Source organism: Coptis chinensis, chromosome 4 (assembly GCF_015680905.1).
Source record: "Coptis chinensis isolate HL-2020 chromosome 4, ASM1568090v1, whole genome shotgun sequence".
NCBI lineage: Eukaryota > Viridiplantae > Streptophyta > Magnoliopsida > Ranunculales > Ranunculaceae > Coptis > Coptis chinensis.
The window spans coordinates 52,091,629-52,117,133 of NC_141459.1; positions in this window are offsets into that span (position 1 = coordinate 52,091,629).

The window sequence follows — 25,505 nt, forward strand, 5'->3', positions numbered from 1 at the left end:
GTGGGTAAAAATGTTCCATAAACAATTTGAACAAGTTTAGCCCACGAGTCCACGTAATTAGGCGTTTGGGCAGTTAACCAAGATGCCGCCTTTATCGGCTAAGGTGAAAGGGAATACCCACGAGTTTAATTTGTTCGCACCAACCGTAGGATGGTGGAATGTTGTTATGACTTGTTCAATCCTACGATGTAGCCGATAAGGTTTTTCATGGTCTAATCCATGAAAAGCGGGTAACAAATTAAAATATTTGGGGGGATCGAAATCCCCCCCGGTCCGCTAGAACGATGCAAGATTTGGAGCTATCGCTCAAGGCTTTGTAGAAGTCGAGAGAAAGGAGTCTCTTCTTTGTCGGGCATTGTGTCGTGATGTGTGTGAATTAGTAGCTAGAGGTGTAGTGGGTGGTATACTAGATAGACTTGTTTGTTGACGTTGTTGTGTAATTACGTTCGGTGTTTTGTTCGCCGACCTTTAATCTCATACAAGGCTAAAACCAAACTTAGCTAAACACATCAACACTCTAAACAATTCGATATACTAGTATAAACCTCTAACAAGAGATCGCGAGGTGTGGAAGAAAGGAATACCTGATTCGTCCTTGCTTCGCTTTATGAATAGCGTCTTGTTTCTGGCGTGCGTGTTGTATATAACAAGTTAGAACACTGAAAAACTTGAAAAATCAAAGTTGAATCAAAGCGTAGAATTCGGAAAAATTAGCAAAGCGGCGGTGGTCGCGCGTGTAATTTTTCAAATTACAGTGTTTTTAGGGTGGTCCAGCTCGTGTTCAGCTATAGCTTGAGGTGCGCTCTTTATAAGCGTGGGTCGCTTCGGTGTATTTTGTCCGAAACTTTTCAACGATGAATCGGAAAACCACAGTATGAATCAAACCAGGGTGGGTGGATGAAATGGGACTTTAAGAAAAGTAACTTTACGAAAACAATGCGAAAGTGAAACTAAGATGGCAGCGGCGCCATTTGATAAACGATAAAAATGATAAAGTTTACCTACGAAATGAACGATGAACTCAAAACGTAAGTAAACTAAAACTATCTACGTGTCTATTTTTATCAAAGATTCTACTCTCAATCCTATGAGATATAGTGGAGTAGGAAGTTCGTTCCACTCCTAGTTCTTCCGCATGTTAATGTTCTCTACGTATAAGTAATCTTAACTAAAAAGTCTAATGAGAGATTTACGAAGTGGCAACTAGACTACGATGCAACTACCCACAAGATGCAACTAGTCGGTTATCAAAATAACTATGGGAATGCTACGTTGATTTGATTATAAGGAGTTAGAGGGGGATTGATTCCACCTTAACTCAACTTAATCCTATTAACCATTTAATCGTCGTAATCGAATTGAATCGCCGCGGAACAATTGGTTCTTCCTAATCCCTAATTACACATGGCATTCCTACCAATTCATAACTAGCATGTGAACGATTAAACCCATTCTCATGGTGAACTAATCGTTTCTAGAGTGGAAAGGAAATTACGACGACTCTATGATAATCGGAATCAAGCTTTCATCAAGGCTTCTCAACCCCCTCTAATGGAGGTTTAGCCGAGAATCATTACGCAATCATTTCCGATTAAATTTAAACTAAACATGATATAAAGAATTGAAATTTACTAATCTAAATTAAACAATAATTAAAATCTAATTAATAACTAAGAATTGAATAACAAGTAATAAATGAAATCAGATCTAACACAAATGTAAATGACAAGAATCGAAATTAACAAACTAGCTATTTTATTAATCAAACTAATTAAGAGTAATGATTCTAAGAGTTTAATCTAAAATAAGAATTGGATTTGAAACTAAACTTAATTAAAACAATCAAATCTAGATCTAGAAGCTATTATAATGGCTATTTTCTATTTTAAGCTACTTCTATCTACCATTCTCTACTAAAAAAATCTACCATTAACAAAGAGCTAAGCTTTGGTTTTTATACTTTCAGATCCAAAAATCATGCATGGGCTTGGAGCCATGTTTTGGGCCAGAGAATCAGGCCCAAAACCCAATTCTTTCAGTCCAAAAAGGCCTCTTCAGCTGCAGTTGGCTTCAACAGACTTTTCGTCCACTTTTGCTCCTCTGATTGGGTCAAGGCTTGGACCCTTGGAAATCTCTTTCCGGGACGGTCGTTTTGACATAAGGTAGGCCCCATTCCGAGGTCTGAGTCCAAATATACAGCCTTCGAAAGTTCTAATCGACTTTGTGTCTTTGTTTACGCCGTGTCGACTTTTCAGCTTTTGACCGGGCTTTAGGAAGGCTTTGTCTTCTTGAATCTTGGCCTTTAATCACGGAACTACTTAGTAACCGACCTTTGCTCCTTTATCTCGCTAAAGTGGCACATTTTTGCACATAATGGACTTTGAAACCTGAAATGCATAAAAACACGAATCGGTATTAACTCTTAATTATTACTCACATAATTGGTCTAAAAGTATGATCGTTATGGGGGTTAAAACTACAGATTTTGGGCTCTTATCGATGAGACAATCAAATACGATGCGGATGATGAACCAAAGGAATCGAAGGTTCAATGAACCTATTTCTAATAATGAACCTACGTGACGATTCACCGGATCAAACAAAGTCAACATCTCAGAATTTAGGAAATAAGCAAGAAGACCCCTTTTCCAAATTCGTCCTAAGGCACCGTTTCTGCGCTTGGCAAAGAATAAACCCGATGAGAATTTTTTGAAATTAGAGACTTTTTTAAAAATTTGACGATCAACTTGCCTTTTCTCGATGCCTTAAAACTATTACCAAAACATGCAAAATTTCTGAAGGATATGTGCACCACAAAAAGGAGAACTAATGTTCCTCAACAAACGTTCCTCACCGAACAGTTTCCATCCATCACAGAACACAATGGTATAGTCAAATACAAAGACCCTGGTAGACCAACGGTTCCATGCACCTTAGGTGACAAATATACGGCTACTGCGCTACTAGACCTAGGAGCTAGTGTGAACTTACTTCCATATTACTTATTTAAACAACTAGGTCTTCATGAGCTCAAACCTACTACCATGACTCTACAGTTAGCCGATCGGTCCATAAAGTATCCAAAAGGAATTGTGGAAAATGTCCTCGTAAAAGTCCAAGACTTCTTCTATCCTGTAGACTTTGTTATTTTGGATACAGAAGTTGCATGTGATTCCATTCCTATCATCTTAGGATGTCCGTTCCTAGCAACTACTAATGCTCTTATTAATTGTAGGGATGGTTTAATGACCATGTCCTTCGGAAATCTATCGGTAGAGGTAAATATGTTCAAGTTGATGAAACAAATTCCAGAGCCTGACATTGATGGTGAGGTCAACAGGGTTGACAGCATTCTGCAAGAGTATTTAACAAACTCGTTTCCAGAAGATGAAGTGTACCAATTTCTTTCCTTTAGCGAATCCGAGTTTGAGGACGATGATTATACACAAGAAGTAAATGAGTTATTAGAGTCAATACCATTATTTGACCCTACGACTGTGATGTCCATAGAACTTGGATGAACATCAATCATTTCTTGCATAGATGATGACTTTCTTCAAGAATCTTTAATACCCACTCCGCCCACCCCTGATTTAAAACATATTCCTTCGAAATTAAAATACGTACAGCTTGATCCAAATGGTCGTCACCCAGTTATCATTTCTTCACAATTAACTGACGACCAGGAAGCTCGTTTAATTAATGTCATTCAACAACATCGTTCTGCTATTGGATGGTCCCTCAATGACATTAAAGGCATTGCACCTACTGTGTGCACCCATCGCATACACCTTGAAGAAAATGCTAAGGCGTCGGCGTGAACGCGGCGTCGACTAAACCCTACCATGAAAGATGTGGTACGAGAGGAAGTTTTAAAATTACTCGATGCGGGTATTATTTACCCTATCTCTGATAGTGTTTGGGTGAGTCCAATACACGTTGTTCCCAAGAAATCTGGCATTACAGTTGTGAGAAATGATAAAGATGAATTCATTTCCGCTCGTATCCCAGTGAAATGGCGAATATGCATTGATTAACCCAAACTTAATGCCGTTACTCGTAAGGATCACTTTCCACTTCCATTCATCGATCAGATGCTCGAACGCTTAGCTGATCATGCATATTACTATTTTCTTGATGGTTATTAAGGTTATTTTCAGATAGTTATAGACCCTGCTGATCAAGACAAGACCACGTTCACCTGTCCATTTGGTACATTTGCATATAAACGAATGCCTTTCGGCCTTTGCAATGCACCTGGTACTTTCCATATTTGCATGCTTCACATTTTGATTGATATGGTTGAGCGTTTTATGGAAGTGTTCATGGGCGACTTCTCCATATATGGAGATTCTTTTCGATAGTTGTCTATCAAATCTTGAAAAAAGTCTTTACACGTTGAAGAAGAAAAACCTTGTTCTTAATTGGGAAAAATGTCATTTCATGGTTACAAAAGGAATAGTTTTAGGACATATCGTTTCAAAGGGCCGGAATCGAAGTCGACAAAGCTAAGATAGAAAAAATTGCTTCACTTCCTATATCAAAATCAGTTCGAGACATTCACATTTTTAGGACCGTAGGTTTCTATAGGAGATTTATTCAAGATTTCTCAAAGGTTGCTTTCGACCTTTAACCAATCTCTCGCTTAAAGATGCGTTTTTATTTCAGTTTCAATTGCAAACAAGCCTTTGAAATTTTAAAAACGCGATTAACTACCGGGCTCCCATAATTCAACCACCTGATTGGTCTAAACCCTTTTTGAATTAATGTGTGACACGGCGACTATGCTATTGGAGTGCATCTAGGGCAACGCCGGAGAAGATAAGCCGGTTGTCATTTACTATGCGAGTAAAACCCTTAATGAAGCTCAGCGTAACTATACCACCGAGAGAAAGAGTTTCACCGTTGTATATGCTTTGGATAAGTTTTAGTCCTTACCTAGTGGGTTCTCCAACTATTTTCTACGACCATCGCGGTGCCGTTATCTATTAGCGAAAAAAAGATGCAAAACAAAGGTTGATCCGATGGATTCTCCTTTTGCAAGAGTTTACTCCAGAAATTAGAAATAAAAAAGGTTGCGAAAATGTGGTTGCAGACCATTTATCACGACTTGTCAGTGATGTTGATACTAATACCGAACCTATCTGTGATTCCTTTCCAGATGAACACTTGTACTCTATTTTTTCGTCCCCTTGGTACGCTGACATAGTAAATTACTTAGTTACCGAAGAAGTCCCTTTATCTTGGTCTCGTAATGACCGGAAAAAGTTCTTCTCCACTGTGAAATTTTATTTCTGGGATGATCCCTACCTCTTCAAGTATTGTTCAGACCAACTAATCCGCCGTTGCATCCTTGATTGGGAACACAATGATGTGTTATCCTTCTGTCATGAACAATCTTGTGGTGGTCATTTTAGTGGTAAGAAAACTGCGGCCAAGGTTCTACAATGTGGATTTTATTGGCCAACACTGTTTAGAGATGCACATGAGCATTGCAAAGCATGCAATCACTGCCAGCAGCTAGGACGCATTACTCAAAGAAATATGATGCCCTTAAATCCCATTTTAATTGTGGAAATATTTGATGTATGGGGCATCGACTTCATGGGTCCATTTCCAAATTCACATGGCTTCCTATACATTCTAGTAGCAGTTGACTATGTATCAAAATGGATTGAGGCATTGACATGTCGTGCTAACGATCATAAAACGGTCGTTTTGTTCGTAAAAGAAAATATTTTCTCTCGATTTGGTGTTCCAAAAGCTATAATTAGTGATGGGGAAAACATTTTGCAATAAAAATTTTGAATCATTAGTAAAGAAATATGGAGTCACGCACAAAGTGGCAACTCCATTATCATCCTTAAACCGATTGGTCAAGTAGAAGTCTCTAATAGAGATCAAATCTATTTTGGAAAAAGCTGTCAATCCATCTAGAAAAGTCTGGTCTCTACGATTATCTGATGCATTGTGGGAATACATAATAGCTTTTAAGACACCTATAGGGATGTCTCCTTATCGCCTCGTATTTGGAAAACCTTGTCATCTGCCGGTTGAACTTGAGCACCGTGCTCTATGGGCCATCAAAAGCCTCAATTATAATACTAACGCGGCAGGCGCGAAGAGAAAATTGCAGTTAAATGAGCTTGAGGAAATTCGGAGTGATGCCTATGATCTCTCGAAATCCTATAAAGCCAACATGAAAAGAGTGCATGACAAGCACATATTGAGAAAAGAATTCAAAGTGGGTCAAAAGTTTTGTTGTACAAATCAAGATTACATTTTTTCGGAAAATTAAAGACTAGATGGTCGGTCCTTTTTCCGTCTCTGCTGTCACCCCTTATGGGGCTATTTCTTTGAAAACGTAAAATGATGAGCGTAATTTCAAGTAAATGGCCAACGCCTTTAAACATTATCATGAGTTGCGCTCTCGGATGTCGAAGAGACTCTTTCAATGACCCGATCTACATAGACTAATAGATTCGATGGTGTACTTCTTTCCATGTGTTTAAATAGAGAAAGTACGCCATTTGGGTAGCGGGACCCTCTTCTATTTTCTTTGTTAAAATCCCTAGAGTGTGTGGTTGGTTTGCCGGAACCATAGTCCACAAAAACTCTACTTCAGGCCGAGTATAAATGTCTTCGATAATCGAAAGCAAGCGTGCCTCCTGGAAAACAATGGGTACCAAAAATTTCAACTCCTTCTTTCTCCTCCCTTTTCTATTCTCTTCCTCGCGAACTCCAACTCATCATTTGGTCCAAATCTCACCCATCTCGAATAGGTAATGGTCGTAGTACTTTTGCTCTAAAGCGACGGGCGAAAAGGATGGGGTGGTGTATGAACTGTCAAACTCCTTTCTGTCCAGGTCTTGATCTTCTATCCGAGATGAGCCGGTATAAGGTATATTATTGTCTGACACCAGCTCAGCAGGATAAACTTCATCGTCGTCCCGTTGTTCCCACATGTTGGGATTCGTCTTGAGGATCTGACGTTAAAAGACTCACATTCGTCTTGAGGATCTGACGTTAAAAGACTCAACATGTATATAATCGTTTTTCCCTTATCACCAAGCATGGTGCCCAAAGAGAGTCGTGCTATGCAACATCGGACATTTCCTAGTTCGTGCGGGCAATGGATTCCACCAGGCCAACCCCGATCGGTTTTCTATGTAACTATATCAAGGGGCGGTTTGAGGCTATACCATATGTACTAAGGGTAATATTATTACTAGACCATTGCACATTGTGCGGGATGGTACCGATCCGAACCCTAGGCCCCATAACATAAAGGTTAAGCCACGGTCCGGGCTGGATTGGGTTAAGCCCGAGCCGACATGAAAGTTGCCTGAGTTAAGCTGTTGTGATGTGTTGTTTTATTTGGACTTCTGGTGTTGTTGACACGTTCCTTTCGTCTTGTACATTTGTATATAAATGTGTAAATAAATAAAATCCAAAAAAAAAAAAAAAAAATTTGAGTTTGAATGTGATTATGTCATATTCCAGTGGATGGAATTTTTAATGCCGATCGTTTTGATATCTCATTGGTTAAATTTGGAGTTAAAATGAATCGAAATTCCAAGTTTGAAATTTCGGAACAATTCGGGACATAAGGGGAATTTCTGGAAATCATTTGGGCTTGGGCAAAAAATTGGACCTAACCCAAAATCACTGACCCGGCTACAAAAACCCACACGCGGGGCACCCACGCGTCCAACCCTCTCATTTCTTCCCCCTAAAAATCCGGATCTTGGTCTCCCTCACACTCCCCTCGCACGCGACTCTTCATCAGTGAATTCAACCCGCGCACGCGGGCCAAACTCCACCAAATTAAAAATCCTTCCTCCAGCACCATCTCCTCCACTAATCCTAGCTATTTCAACCCTCAAAATATCATCTACACCACATTATGGCAGCACGAAGGAGAATCATAGTTGAGAGAAATTTTGAAAACCTCTACAATTCTGGGATGTTTCACCCATTTTTCGATGAGGAAATAGCTAGTAGAGAGTGGGAATATCTACTGCATCGAATTCCAGCTCAGTACTCCGAAGATTTAGTGTTGAAATTTTACAACAATGGAGGTTTCCGGGGTGATGAATTTTGGATTATGGCGGATGGGTTGAAGCGTGAACTCCTTATTTGGAGTTAATAGCGAATCTGACCGCAGATTCGATAAACTCTGATAGTCCGACCCTGTTATTGTCAGAGTATCCGACTACGAGGGATTTGATGTTTGACACGCTTCTCGAGGGAGAGTGCAATGATGGCTCAAACTGCGTGTACCAGCACTCGCTCAGACGAAACCAACTAGCCATCACTAAATGGCTGGCTTGCAACGTAATTGGAACTTCAAAGACTTCTGACGTGAACAAGACATTCTTGCACCTGCTGTGGATCCTCCAGGAGAAGAAGCACACTTTCTGTATGGTCCATTTTCTGGGCCATATTCTTACGACCGCGTCAAACAGGTCAGCTCCTCTTGCTGTACTTGTTACTCAGCTTATGCTTAATTTAGGGTTCCAGTCCGCTACTCCTTTCATTCCAACAAGGTCTTTCGAGAATTTCGGAATTTTCGAGACTTGTGTTCTGGACCACTGGGACCCAGTAGCTAGAGATGACATTGAGTGTGATAACGTACCTCCTCCTCCCCCTTCACCACCCGACTATTTTAATGAGGCTACCATGCACCGAATCAATACTCCCATGGAAGCCTTGAGACACATGAACACTAGTATGCGCGGGATGTTTCTTCGTCGGGGAAGAGATGATTACTTCCCAAAATGACTTCCAAAGAAAAATCATGAAATCGCCAAGGCCGTTTCGAGAGAATGATGTTGGCAAATCAGTTGCAATTCAAGATCAATTGCTTTCTGATCTATAGGCCACATTCGGACCGGTCATTTCGGCCGGAAGTTTCGTCATGGCCGACGATGTAGAAACCCGGTTCATCTTCTGCTAACCCGGAGGATTCCCAGTAGCTGTTTAATTCCCTTATGCATTGCATTTTTAGTTTTCTTGTGATAAAAAAATTATATATCGGTTGATTTCTCATAATTTTGTATCTCCAGACGGTTTGAATGAGAAATTATTTATGTTATGCAATTATTGTAATTCCTACTATATTAGTTGTCCCTTGATACATTGGGCCTACTCTCAAAGCCCAACGGTCAGAACCAAACGAACTGATTCCAACGGTCAGATGCCCAACGGTCAGAAATCAAGTTATAAATACAACTCTCCTTTTCCACTTTCACTCATTCCCTTCTCTCCCTCTTCACAAATTCTTTTTCACAAATTCTCAATTTTTTGAACATAATGAATCAAATAGAGCGATGGAAAAAGGAGCAATGCGAATGGGCTATCAAAGTATTCGTGATAACAGTGTTTATCATTATTCTCCTGTCACTCATGCATAACATGATCCAGAACATCTAGATCTATGTAACCATCTCTTTTTCTGATTTTCATTTTGTATATTAGTATGGTGTGTTAAATAATTCTCACACATTTGTACGGTTATGTATTAAATGGAGAAGTTCCATCTTGAATATTTGTGTATATTAGTTGTCTTTTCCTCTCTAAAAAAAAAATAATAATAATAATAAAAAAAATAAAAAAAATAATCATAAAATAAATAAGTAAATAAATAAACAAACCATAACAAAGAATGGCCATCCAAAACTCACCAAAATAATTAATCGATACATATGGTGTTTAGAGAAGATCGCGCACGCTGCAAGGTACGCATAACATTTGTCACACATGCAGCTCAATTATTTTATCCATATTCTATTACTGAGTTATGATCATCATTTCTGAAATTACGTGTAAGTCTAACTACCCTGTGAAACTTTCCTCCGTATTTTCTAACATTGAACCATCTCATTAATTGTATTTGGATATCTGACATGACAAGACTTACTATGGATCCCCTTTGATGCTGTTCATAATCACATGGGTCATTAACTACACTTGGAATTCAGATTGGTACAGACTCATAGATTGGCTATAAATCTCTTCTTTTTCAGCCATTCTTTTTCAAACAATTTTCACTATCCTTCCCTCGATAATACTACCAATGGATCAACCAAGAAAAATAACGGCAGAGAAAGACTACACGAAAACTTTCGAAGATGGCGGTTTTCTCCTTATTTTGACACGAAATCATACGTCGCGGATGGGCCTCTTCTATATCATCAAAGAATTTGGTTATTCCCGAGAATTGGTTTTGATGTTCTACCAATTTAAGCGGATCTGAAAATGGAAAATTCTACTTCAATGCCTATGGACAACGCGTCGAATTGACTAAGGAAATGATCTCCGACATACTTCAAATCCCAGTGAATACCGGGGTCCCTTTTTCAAGAGTCATCATTTGATTCCGCCAAAAACTTTACTACGAGCTACAGATATATCTCATGGCGAAGTCGGAAATACACATCACATTGTTCTTCAACGCTCTTTGAAAGCAGAATCAGCGTGTTGTACCTTAATCTGGTTGGGACACAATGTGGTAGGTACATAACACCAATCGAAGTCACAAAACCTCAACTTCACCTACTTTGGGTTTTGCGGACTCAAAGAGATGACTTTTGTCTAATCCAACACCTCTGGAACGTAATCACCAAGAAAACAAGAAGGTCAGCACCCCTACCCACTTTAGTAATGCAGATTATGATGCGTTGGGGTTATCCAGTAATTTCTCCAGAGACACCCCTTCAAAGAGCACAAATAAAAGTACTCCAAACAGATTACTTTCGGTTGGTTTTGGACTCGATACTCGATAGAGGAACGAAGCGACCCAAGCTCAAATTGACCATTTATTTGATGAAAATGCCATGCTGAACATTATTAATCCCATGGAAGACATTAAACTTCTTCATCATGGTTTGAGGGAACTACATGCTCGTCAGAATATCATCATCACAACTCTTCAGGAGTTCCAAGATCGTCAAGCAATGCATGATGTTGAGCGGGAGGAGATCTTGGAAAATCATTCGATCCTTGCAAAATCACGCTCTCTAATGGAAAATCAAAGCGTACTCTCGCGACCCAAGGGGACATTCAGATGCAACTTCGGCCAACAAATGGAAGACCTAAACGATTCGGTGCGATATCGTCTCCAAGATCAACATACATTTTTTTCATTATTATGAATTTTGTCTTACTTTTGTGTCTTGTTTTGTATGAAATGCTTAATAGGATTGTCATCATTTGCGTTGTGACTAATATAATTTAACATGTGCTTAAGGAGGGTCTATTCTCTTACATACTCATTTATCCATCCAGTTTGCCTTTGTCGTTACCTATTTCTTTACTTCATCCACTATGGCGTCTTCATCAATTGCATTTTCATCAAACATGGTACCTCCCAAACTCATTCCTGAGCAATCCTTTCAGTCTATGATGGATTCCAATACCTATGGCCATCTCTTCCGTGACTACATTACAAACATCGGATGGTCTTCCCTAATTCTTCAACCTGACCAAACTTATTCTCCGAGTTTGACTGCATACTTTTATGCTAATATGGAAGATGCACCAGCATTCAACCATGCGCATGGTTTCTATTTAGACAGGTTCACAATCCAAGTTGATGACACACCTCATATCTTTTCTGAACAACAACTTGCACTAACTTTGGATCTTCCATATCACGATCCTGTTGCATCATGGAATTACATCTATCATAATTCTTACCGTGCCTTTCAGTGGCAAGCGTTTCGTGAAACTTACGGTGATGGTCTTGAGATTAAACGAGAAGGAAATGGCCATGTGGCATGGCGTGGCGTCACCATTCCCTTTAGCAAGCATGACCATGAACATGGGGACTGCGATGTTATTTGTACTCTAAACATTATGGGAGATTGGCATTTTCTCGCCAATGACTTCGCGTTGTATTGATTGCCCTAGCTCAAGGTCATACATTGTTTAACATCATAGGTTGTGTTATCTCCAACCTAAAAACGAGCTCACACTTTTGAGGGATCGGTATATACTTTTATCGGTCCGCTTGCGAATCATGAAGACATATTTCCCACGGTTTGCGGCTACTTTTTTCATGGATGGGTCAAGGTAGATTCTATGTGCCCAGCAAACAGAATCATTTGTTCATTGAGGTTTCGGTAATGGAAGCGTCCCGCTCGGTACCTGAGGCATGTTCGTTGTTACCGAAGGATGAAAATATGAAGACACATTTGAGGAAATCACGAAAGCGAAGAATGGGCAGAAATTTGGCGGAGACTATTATCTTTTGGCGAGATGCTAAGGAAATGCATTTCCTTCAAGAGGACGCCAGAACTTCACATCCTGCTAGATGGTAAACTTGAGCTTGCCATTGTACATATATCTAGCTAAACCTTATGTTTGGTGTGCTATTGTTTTTCATGTTTCGTATGCTATTGTTTTTATTTCGTGTGCTATGTTTAGTGTGCTATTGAACATTTTCTTGTTCTTTCTGAATAATATATTATGTTCTCCAACCTTTCTGTTCCAGCAATCTAGCCTTAATTTTACTCACGGTTCTCAGGTACTTTCTCTCTTTAATTATTAATACTTCGAGGACTAAGCATCATTCGGTTGGGGGTGCTTTAACCCTGTAGCAAATATTAGGCAAATTGTAACCTGTATATAGTTTTTATTTTTATGTTAATAATTGTACTTAGTGACAAAGTCTTGTTTCCTTTTCAATGATGAAAATTGTCTAGAAATCTCACATTAGTATCCGAATTAGGAGTTGTTTTTAAGAAACTTAAGATAATATGTATGCAATAGTTTATACATCTTTTCATGAACATTCATGTACTGAGTATCATCGATTGTACACATCAGTAAGTTTCTGGAACCAATGGTTAGTTACTTAAACTATAAACCCTGTGAGAATCTAACCAAAAACCTTGACATGAGTGACTTGTGTGTGATGACACAGAGGAGTAGTTTTTCGATTAGAGAAAATCATGCATCTACTTACTTGGTCACCACCGAACCCCTAAAGAATTTAGGCCATCTTTGGATCGACATAGCTAAAAATTCTTACATTTACAAATTTTACCGCTACTCACATTTAATTGAACCTTTTATCAAACCTTTCACTTTCACCAAAAAAAAAAAATTCCTTACCCATCTATTAAACCAAATAAAAGAACCTACCTAAGTGATGAGTATGAGAAATAGGATGAAATGTTGAAAGAATAAAGAGAAAGACTTGTCCCAAATAAAAGTCAGTTACTTGCTTCAGGAAAGAAAAATAGAATCATGTTTTTAAGCCATCTAAAAAAAAAAAAAAAAAATCCATTAGAGGCTTAAGAACAAGGTTGGAAAACTCAGGTAGAAGAAGGAAAGAAAACAAAGATTTCTCTAGTGTAAATATATGAAGACCCTATTATCTCATACTCGTATATTTTAATTATCCATTTCCATTTTCTTGTACACTATCACCTAATCCCCACAATACCTAATAAAGACCTCTAGCTCAATTAGGAGTAGGGTGGTGTGATAATAAGTAGTAGACGTGATTGATCGACATCGGCTCCTCTGACTGTCATTGAGATGTGAGAAAACGTGTGCCCACTGCACACTGGAGTTAACAAAACCTGAGTGGAAATTTTTTGAGTGAAATTGTGTTTTGACACATACCTGTGAGAACCCATTTAGGTACACTCTCCAAAGGATTCAGAAACAAGCCTGCTAGTACATTTCAATGAAAAGTTCACTGCATGCATGATCATATGTAGATGTTTTAATTATTGAATACATATTAACTTGAGTTTCAAAGAAATCAATCCTCGTTCCCTGCTAAGGAAATGTATGGATATCTGAGATTAATTTAGGAAACGAGTTTCTGTCACTGAGTCGTTGTAGTATAAATGAAGTTTGTGAGTATCTTCTCTGGAAAACTCCCACGAGGCTATAACTCGTCCACTAGGGAATTTCTAGTGGTTTAAGGCCTTGTTGCATATGGTCAATGCAGCAGCACTCTGCGAAACGAGAATTAGTTAGGACTACACATTTTTGGCCAGTTATCTGTTTTAATGTCTCTTCTTTGCTTGAGGACTAGCAAAGTGCTGTTTTGGGGTAGTGTGATAAGCACCCAAAAGTGTATTATGAAACCCCGTTGAGACATATAAATTTGGTTAACTATGTTGTTAATAATCATGAAATAAATATAATTTCATACTTTTGCAGGTATTCGCAGTATACATGAAAATATGGTTTAAACCTGCAATAAAGCACAAGGAACGACATGTATATGAATTCTTCCAAATCCGCACAGAAGCATCAAACTTCCGAAGCTCCTACCTCTTGAACCAGGACTCCGAATGTGACAAGTGAGCTGCTCAGACAATCAGGGCGATGAACTCTACGCATAGGCGGGAAGTTGTAAAATTGCCCAAAGACCGGACCGCCACTGGACTGCACATAGGACCAACTATACTGGCCCGCAAGATTGGATGAGTCATCAATCATGGAGCATGTCAAGACAAAAATGACAAATTATTGGTGCAAAGTTGACACCTTGCATGTAATTAATTAGATTAGGTGTTAATAGTGAAAAAAAGGTAAGGTGTCACTTTGTTTTAATGTGGTGGATAAAAATGAAGTAAATGTGGTTTGATATTTCACATGGGAGGAAATGAGATATCTCTCAAATGAAGAAGAAAACAAAACAAGGGGGGGGGGGACACTCCATTTACTCCCTTGACTTCTTTTCTTTACCTTGTATTATTTTAGTTCCTTAGTCATTCTTATTATTTAGTTTTTTTAGTTTTGTAAGAAAGCTTGTAATAGTTTTAATGGAGAAAACCTTGGTTTTCTTCTAGAAAATAAATAAAAAGCAAGTGAGTTTAGTTAGTTTATCTTCTTCCTCTTTCTCTCTCTCTTTTGTTCTTCTAGTTTGTAATCCTTTATCCCAAGTATCATGAGCTAACTTCCCTTTTGGGGAATTAATCCAACTCATGTGAGGGAAAATAATTGTTGTTGGTTTGGTAGGTTGTTAGGAAGAACAACTAGACCTACATCCTATCCCAAAATGATAGTTGGTGTAATGTCTAGTTAGGAATCAAGGAATGAGCTTAGAGATAAGTCATTGCTTGATTCCAATTGCTAACATGTACGAGTTTAGAAATGAGGCATACATGTTAGGGATCAAGTTTTCTTCCATTAGGGCTTGTCTATGAGTCTAGGAAGAATCAAATGAACTTTTTCAAATCAACAACTAAATGTTATTTTCACATGAGGAGGATTAGCTCTCCACCTTTTCTTTGTTAAATTGTATTTTGTCTTAGTTGCATATTTCGAATCTTAATGTTTTTCTTTAATCTTTGTGTAGGAAATAAACCTAGTATTAATATAAACTTACTCACTAGTTCTCTAAGAGTAACAACCAAGTTGTAGTTGTCCTAACCTTTAGGTTGGTTCGATCCTTACTTCAACTTTACGAACACGAAGATCGTGAGTAAGGAACTTTGAGTTCGCTTTTGCATCAAATTAGAGAGTCAAATCTCTAACGTAGTAAAAAAAGCTAATATCACCGACCACTTATCTAGACTAACAAATGACGATGATAGTGATTCTGAGTCCATACTTAACTTTTTTTTCCTGATGAGCATCTTTATGCTATTTTTTCTGTCTCATGGTATGCTGACATTGTGAATTATTTAGGTTCTGATATTATTCCTGATGTTTGGTCAAGAAATGAACGTAAGAATTTCTTGTCCAGAGTTAAGCTATACTACTGGGATAAGCCCTACCTTTTTAAGTATTGTGCGGATCAGATTATTCGTCGTTGTATTCCCTAGTGGGAATACAATGAGGTTCTATCGTTCTTCCATGACAATGAGTGTGGTGGCAATTTTAGTGGTATAAAAACAGCTGCAAAAATTCTTCAATGTGGGTTTTATTGGCCTACCCTTTTTAAAGATGCCCAAGTGCATTGCAAGACGTGTGTTCATTGCCAACAGCTTGGGCGAATCACTAAGCGTAATATGATGCCATTAAATCCCATCATGGTAGTAGAAATTTTTGATGTATGGGGCATTGATTTCATGGGCCCTTTTCCTGTTTCCCACGGTTTCATTTATATTATAGTTGTCGTGGACTACGTGTCTAAATGGATAGAGGCCATGGCTTGCGGTAGCAATGACCATAAGACAGTAGTGTTTTTTTGTTAAGGAATATATTTTATGCCGATTTGGCATTTCTAAAGCCATCATTAGTGATGGAGGAACACATTTTTGCAACAGAGTTGTTGCGTCCCTAGTTAAAAAGTATGGAGTTACCCATAAAGTGGCAACTCCTTATCATCCACAAAGTAGTGGCAAGGTAGAAGTCTCTAATAGGAAAATCAAAAAAATATTAGAAACAACTATAAATCCTGATAGGAAAGATTGGTCTAAGCGTCTAATTAATGCCTTATGGGCGTATATGTCTGCTTTTAAAACTCCTATAGGTATGTCTCCCTTCAGACTTGTATTTGGGAAACCTTGTCACTTGCCCATTGAATTAGAGGACCGTGCTATGTGGGCTATAAAAAACCTTAACTTCAATTTTGATGAGGCGGGTGTCAAGCGCAAATTGCAATTAAATGAGCTTGAAGAAATCCGTAGCTATTCTTATGATCTCGCAAAGGATTATAAAGCGAACATGAAACGTGTTCATGATAAACAAATCTTGTGCAAAGAGTTTGTGATTGGTCAAAAGGTCTTGCTTTACAACTTCCGTCTGCATATTTTCCTAGGGAAATTAAAAACCCGTTGGTTTGGTCCTTTTCTGGTTACTGAAGTCACCCCTTACGGGGCAATCACCTTGGTAAATCCCAAGGACAACAGTAGCCTTCAAGTCAATGGCCAATGGTTAAAACATTTTCATGAGTTAATGTCCCCTGATGTGGAGGAAGTCCTTTTACAGGACTCTGTCTATGAGGACTGACCTTTGTTGCTTAGTGTACTTTCTTTCACTTCCATATATTGGTAAGTGCACCATTTAGGTAACCGGGCCCTCCTTATGGAGTGTGTGGCTGTAAGTACCAGATCCTAAGTCCACGTTTAACATAATTCACGTTTTCCACTCTTGCATGTTTTGTCGGTTTTTGAGTCATGTTTCTCTATGGTGTAAATTATGTCCTTATTGCCTTATTGTTTTTCCTTTATATTAAATTTTATTCATAAAAAGTAAAAAAATATTAAAACCATAAAAATAGTAATCTAGGAAGTCTTGGGAATCTGACTTTAAAAGACCCACGTTTAAAAAAATATTTCTAAACTTTGTTCTATAAAATTTGTTCGGTGGTGGTATAGGGACAAAATGAGTATTTCCAAAATTGTTTGGGTTTCGACCCAAGTCCACAGTAAAACCCAAAAGCGCATCGCGTTCTTCATCTTCCTTACGCCATTAGCTTCCATTAACAAACCAAAACCCAAAACCCAAAACCCAAAACCCAAAAAAAAAAACACCACCACCGATTTTTTCCACTCCAATCAAGCCACCCACTACAAATTCAACCCATACACCAATTCATCTCCTACACCTCCATTAAACTGCCCAAAACATAAACATAAACCAAATTTTTCTCTAAAAATTGCACCAATCAAACCCAACCAACCACTTAAACCAAATTTCGATTTCTTTGTTAAATACCTCTCCTCCACCTTACCTTAACCCATTTTCAAACTCAAAAACAAAAAAATGGGCCAAAAACGCAAAATCCTCCCAACACAAGTTTTCAAATCGGACCATTTTGCGCCGTTTTACAATGACGAGATGAAACATAGGAATTGGCAAAAGTTGTGGTATACGGAGAACGATTTTTACCATGAGGATTTGGTTCTGAATTTTTACAAGAAGCGGGAAATCGAGGGTAGGAAGATTTTTATGAAGGTGAATGGTGCGAAGAGAGAAGTGTGTACTTTGATGTTGACTCATGTTCTGGCCAAACCGCCACCTCGTAGCCACAGTGTAGGAATCCCAGTATGGGAGGGGGGGGGGGGTAGAGGCGTTGATGAGAGAGACTGTGTTGGAAGAAACGATGCGATGTGAAATCGCATTGAGTCCGGATTGTTGTCTCGAGAACCAACCCACCGGCGGGTAGCTCGATGGGTTGGTAAAAATATCATTGAGAAAGAGAAGTTCAGTGACATCAGTCTGAACTGTCTGCACATACTCTGGGTATTACAACAAAGGAGGTATGATTTTTGTATCATCGACTTCTTGTTAACTATGATTAGAGGAGTTCGAGTAAGTACCGCACCCTTTCCTATTTTAATTACTATGATGATGTTGTCTTTTGGTGAGAAACTGAAAACTTAGCGGATTATGTTGAAGTTGCATGCAAATGCAATTGCTTATATAAAATGTATCCAGAAGACGTGGAGATTGCCTGGAGATAGGGTTGTGGAAAATGTTAATTCGGATGATGAGGAGGAGGACACGACATGTTTTGATGCCAATGCCTTGGAGAGGTGTAATTCTGATATAGAACGCATGGCGTTGATTCACCGTGGTCAGCGTTCTATTTAACACCATTTGTGAAGACATCCGTACTAGGTAGACTACCATGCATCAGAAATATGAGGAATTCAAGACTATCGTGGAGACCCTAGTCCAGCGTGATAAGGAGTGCGAGGAATCAATGAACACATATCTAGAGAGTCAGCAGAAGTTCCAAGTGGAAGTGCTACGACGCTTGCCACCCTATCAGAGTTCTACTTCTGACGAGTCTGAGAGGCATGAGTGTAGTCGACGCATAACTGATGACTCGGAACCATCCTCGTCTCGTGGCTCGTAGTCTAGTTGTGGTGTTTAGGAAATTTCCCTGTCTTTGTAGAATTTTATTTCGAGTTGTTTAGTTTATTAGTTAGATTTGGATTATGTAATCGTGTTCGACTATTTGATTGTTAGTTGAATTTTTAATTGAATTTTGTTTTTGTCCTAGCATGTGATGATTTTTCCATGAATCCTACCTTCCCGAATTGTTTGGGGGTGGTATTATTATTTTTAGCATTGTTTGTATCTTATCAACCGTTTTAGAAGTTAAATTTTGCAAACCGTGGAAATATGAGTTGTTGGGAATGTTGCTAATATTGGTGTGGCTAAGATTATATATTGTTGTGGTGATGGAATTTCAATGAATAGAATTAGGAAATTGTTATTTTAAATTCAACCCAAAAACTATTGGTCTATATTTGGAATATGCATCTAACTTGTTTCCGTTTTCATTTTAGAAATTTCTGTTTCCATCATCCTGCCTTAACAATTTTGGCAACTTGTGGATGTTGCTTTTAGAAACTAAACCTCTATAAATACTTGATTCACTCTACACTTATAAACCACACCTCTCACCTTGCACTCTCACCTTCCACTCTCACTTTTCTCTTAGTTTTTCACTGCAGAGCACTCAAGATATACGGAGCGCACCCCGCGCCCTAGTGAGGCAAATTCTGAGCGCACCCTGCGCTGTAACGTCTGGACCTCGAGTTAGGCAAGAGCGCCCCCCATGCCCTTGTAAGGCAAAATCTGAGAGCACCCTGCACTGTAGTGCCTGGACCTCGAGCAAGATAGGAGTGCACCTTATGCCCTTCACAGGCCAATTCTGAGCGCACCTCACGCCTTGACCTTCGCAGCCATTTAAATTTCTGATTTTTTGTGAGTTTTTCCAAGGTTGTTTGCAGCATTTCTAGAGTGTATTTGTTGAAATGAACTCTCCTACACTCATACCTGAGCAGTCATTCGAAGATTTGTTCTCGAGCGACACATACGGATCTTGGTTTCACGAAGTGATCATACAAGCAGGATGGCAATCTTTAATGGTAAGTTCTGATGAACTTTACTCTCCTACATTTACTTCGTATTTTTATGACCATTGTAAATTCTTTTATCGGATGGATGGAGAACACGTGTTCTCCATCACCATTGATGATGAAACAATGGAAATAATCAAGTTCTTGTTGGCTTTTGTTGTTGAGCTTCCTATGCCTGCTGAGATTCAAGACACATGGGGCTATTTAGTTGAGAACTTCTCTGCCTACAACTATGAGCTTTTGCATGAGACTTATGGGGCCGGAATTTTTCGTGTAGAGGACCAAGGGACATATAATGTAGCCCTTGGTAGCTTGTCCGTTAATGTGGGCATGGTGATGTTCTTTATAATGCTAAACATATTAGGGGAGTGGCGTTTTTCTTCTGCGAATGACGCCACTTGCGACGTTTTCCTTGCTTTAGCTGAGGGACGTCTGCTATACGACCTTCCCAAGACATTAATGTCTAGTTTAGCACAAGCCCAGAGTATGAGGCATAAGTATGTTCTTATGCCTATCTTAATTTGTCGATCATGCTATGTTTCTTTCCTGCATTTTGTACCCATTTCACGGATTGGGTTGGGGTTGAAATTATGAGACCCGCCAATTGCGTTGTTCGTTCGTTTCGTGTTATGACTTGGCCGGGATGGAGGGTACCACCTTAATGGGTTGCTCCTTACACCCCATCCGACCAAGTGGCACTAAACAGGTTAGCGATTGTAGATGATAAATGGCGTGAAGCCTGGCAAATCATCATGGCGTGGCAGGATGCGAAGGAACTTCATTTCTTTATAGAAGAGGTTGACAACGCCTAAATGCTGGATATGAGATAAGTTTTTATTTTTGTTCATGTCTGCTTATGTCCCAAGTAATTTACTCTTTTGTAACCCCATAACGGGGGGAACTCATATAGAATTGCGTTTGTTTTTATTTATCTATATTAGTATGTTTTAACTTTGTTTTGCAGATGTTCCAAAATTTCACGCGTTTCCATGGTATTTTTCTACCCTTCTTATGTCTATACTTTGAAGACAAAGCATGTTTTTTTTTGTTTGGGGGTGGCATAGAAACACGCATAATTTAAGGCATCCGTTAGGATATAGATATGTACAACATGCACTTATTTTCTAGTAAAAAAAATAATCAAAAATTCAAAAATATAAATAAAAAGTTATGCTATACACTTAGGAATATTGGTATTATTTTCTTTCTCTATGCTCTTAATAATCTAGAAGTTTCACATTAGCTGTTGCATTAGAATAGTTTTTAGAAACTTAGGTTACTATGTAGGCAATAATCTTTGCACCTTTCTATAAATATATTGCATGAGTATCTATGTTTGTATTGATAGTAAGTTTCTGAAATCTAGGCTAGAGTACTTATTCTACAAATCCTATGAGAATATAGCCTAAAGCCTTATATGAGTGAAACATTTGAGAAATGACACAAGGGAGAAGTAAATTCCGAATAGAGAAATCACACGTCCACTTGCTTGATCACTATGCCATATCCTAAGCGAGAATTTAGGCCCTCTCACTACTATAGAATGACATGTATACCACGGTCAATAAGAACGTTTATACCACGGTTCTTCCAAAAACCGTGGGAAATACTTATATACCACGGTGGAAACTTCTTTGGTCATTGTTTTATTAGTATATGCCACAGTTACATGAAAACCGTGGGATAAGTTGGGCCATATACCATGGTTAGTTTTTTTTTCAGCATGAGAGTACTCCACATCCCCACTATCTTAAACAGAAACAGTGGTATATAAATTTTCCACTTTCTACCGTGGTTTATGCCAAATAGTCAAATACACGGAAAAAAAAATAGAAAAAAAAAATACACGTACGAAACTTACTCAAATTGGATTCCCGTTATTCTTTCCCCACAACTTCTACAGTTCTACGACTCTTAACCTTTCCACCTTTTTCCAACTTCTACCACTCTACCACTTTAACCCAGGGCACTCTTTTTAGCTTGTTTGTGTTTTAATTTGCTTCTCGGTTCGTGTATTAATTCGCTTCATCTGTTTATTTGGTAAGGGTTTCTCGTTCTGGTTCAAAATTCATGTCTGGTTTGTTTTGATTTTGATTATAATGTCTTTGTATATTCTTTCTTCAAAATCTATACAACATGATAATCAAAGTTAATCAAAATCTAACATTTCATATAGATTTTGATTTCTCGGTTCTATATTCTTTCTTCAAAACCGTTTTCTTCAAAATCTTGAGAAAGAGGTTTACATGGGTTTTCTCTATATTCTTTCTTGTTCAATTTCTTGCAATTTAATTTGTGCATCTGCAAAGTATTGTTCGGTGGTAAAAAAGTCCTCTTTTGTGATACTTTTTTTTTCTTCCTTTTTTCCTTTGCTGTTTCAATTAGGTGAATCTGCAAAGTAATGTTAATTTTTTTTTTTTTTTTTTTTTTTTTTTTTGATTTGATAGTAGAATTTAATTCAATACCAAAAAGAGACATTTAATTTGTATGGGACAAAATTTCTGAACTCTACTGTTAGACCACTTTAAGTCATAAGCTTGATTTGAGATTGCCAAAGTAGTAATTGCAGTAAGTAACTTGAGAGTTATTGTAAACATTCTTCCTTTGTCTTGCAGATTCTTGGGAAAGCTCTTGGAGTTCTTGAGAATAGTACGTGTAAGGACTTGAGTGGAAACCAATATTCTTGCTAGGTATTGTTTTCTGCATTCAGTTCTCTAAACTTTTCTTTGTACTTTTCTGTAGCTCCATGTAGTATGTTACATGCTTGTTTTTATTTTGTGGTTACGGTGTTTAAAATGACTTATCTTTATGGGGTTTTAGGTTTTTGTTTAAAATGACTATGGATATAGTAACGAACGAATTCGAAGTAGGGGTCTTGTACTTTCTTAAATGTGCTGAAAAGAGTGTAGGCCCGAAGATGCTTCATTGGATAAGATGCCCATGCTTTGTTTGTGGGAGTAATCAGCACCAGACTTTGGCAGAGATAAAAAATCATCTATATGAAAACGGTTTTGAAGAAACCTATACAACATGGATATTGCATGGGGAAGATTCTCCTAGTGATTAGCCGCAAAGTGGTAGTACATGTTAACCTCTTTCTCAAGATTTTGAGACCCCTGATGATTTTGCAGACACAACTAGAATGGTTGAGGATGCATATGAGCATTTCACTGGGGATCCTGAAAAGCTTTGTAAGTTGCTTGAAGATGCGGAGAAGCCTCTGTACAAAGGTTGGACAACATTTACAAAGTTGTCATTCCTTGTCGAAATGTTCAATTTGAAAGCAAGAAGCGGGTGGTCAGACAAGAGTTTTAGCCTTTTATTGAAGTTGTTCGGAAAAGCCTTTCCGGAAATTAATGAGTTGGAAAAATCCATGTCCAATGCTAGAGATATTTTGTCTACATTTGGAATGCGATCTGAGAAAATACATGCATGTCCCAATGATTGTATACTTTAAAGAGGTAAGGAGTACAAGTCTAGAACTACTTGTTCGACTTGTGGAGCGCCAAGATACCAAGAAAACAAGGGTAAAGCGCCTACAAAAGTATTGTAGTACTTTTCACCTATCCCAAGATTTGTAAAGATGTTTCAATCGGCTTAGACAACAAAAGATTTGGTATGGCATGCAAATGAGAGAGAAGTAATTGATGGTCAAATGCATCATCTTGCTGATTCTCCTATGTGGAAAGAGATCGATAAGTTGTGGCCAACTTAACTTTTGCTTCAGATCCAAGGCACGCAAGTCGACACTCAAACTCCACCTCCTCTCCTAGCATAGGACGACATCAACGAAGTTAATCAAGAGATTAACAAGTTGTCACAACGGATCGACCAGAGTGCTGTCAAGAAAGACGCCACCCAGATCATCCAAAAAATGCTCAAAACATACCGCACGTACGTCTCCATTTACTGCCGAAGTACTAAGCAAAGCTTCTCCTCCAGATTTCATACAACCACGTTTTCCGATGTATGATGGCAGCGCAAGTCCTGGCCAGCACGTAGCCCACTACATTCAAAGTCTGGCACTCTACAGCGCACTCAAGTATGACCACCTTCAATGTCGTCTGTTTCCCGCCAGTCTCAAAGATGGTGCACTCGATTGGTTCTTTTCACTTGAGTCTGACTCAATAAAGACCTTCGAGCAACTCACCGACTTGTTCGCTAGTCAGTACGTCCACAACTGATGTAAAAAAGCTGATCTCGATTCACTGTTCCAACTCTCACTGGGCAAAGATGAAACCATTTGGGAGTTTCTAGGCCGATTCAAAGCAGAACTACTATGCATGGAAGCTGGCCTGAAAGAATCATTTATAACTTTTGCTTCAGATCCAATGAATCTACGACTAGCTCTTTCGACAGATGGAATCAATCCACATAGTAACCTTAGCAGTAGGCATAGTTGCTGGCCCATTATGTTGGTCACTTACAATCTTCCACCATGGTTGTGTATGAAGAGAAATTTTTTGATGTTGACAATGTTGATATCAAGTCCACGACAGCCGGGTAATGATATTGACATTTACCTCAGACTTTTGACTGAAGATTTACAGACTCTGTGGGGTCCTGGTGTTAATGTTTTTGATGCCTACAAACAGTAATCTTTTACATTGAGGACTGTACTAATGTGGACAATTAATGATTTTCCCGCATTAGGAAATTTAGCTGGTTGTAGCGTCAAGGGGTATTTTGCTTGTCCAGTTTGCAGTGAAGAAACAGATTCCATTAGATTGAAACATTCAAATAAAAACATATATCAAGCACATCGAAAGTGGCTTCCAAAAAACCATCGGTTTACGAAGCAAAGAAAGGGGTTTAATGGCAGCAAGAATGTCGATCAAGTCCAGAGCTGTTAACGGGAAGAAGATTTTGGGAAAGGTCAAGGGGATCCAAGTCAAATGGGGAAAAAAAAATTGGTGATTCCGAAGCCAAAAGCATCAAAAAGAAAGTCGAAGGCATCCAATGAAAAGTCAGATACACGAAAGAGGAAGCGGCTTGCCCCGACTAATGAAACCCCTTGTTAGAAGAAGAAGTCCATATTTTTTAAGCTCGAATATTTGGAATTTCTGCTTGTATGGTACAACTTGGATGTTATGCATATTGAGAAGAATGCTTGTGATAGTATTATTGGCACACTCCTCAACATGAAATATAAAACGAAGGATGACCTTAAAATTCATCCTGACCTTGTTGAGATGAATATTAGGAAGGAACTGGCACCAGAGACAAGAGGAAGTTGAACTTACCTGCCACCAGCATGCCTTACATTAACTAGAGAGGAGAAAGCAAAAGTCTGCAATACTTTGCTTAAGCTGAAAGTGCCAGATGGATATTGTTCGAATTTCAGGCATTGCGTGTCAGTGCAAGATTTGAAATTATACGGTCTCAAGTCTTATGGCTGTCATACATTGATGCAACAGCTTCTTCCAGTAGCTATACGATCAATGTTGCCAAAGCATGTGAGATATGCCATCATTAGGCTGTGTTTCTTCTTCAGTTCTCTTTGTGCCAAAGTGGTGGATGTGTCTAAGTTGTAGGAAATCCAAGACAAATTGGCGGTTACATTGTGTTTGCTAGAAATGTACTTTCCACCATCATTTTTTTGACATTATGGTGCATCTCACAATTCATCTTGTACATGAGGTCGAGCTTTGTGGTCCAGTATTCTTCCGGTGGATGTATCCATTTGAGAGGCAAGTACAAGCTAATTTCTTT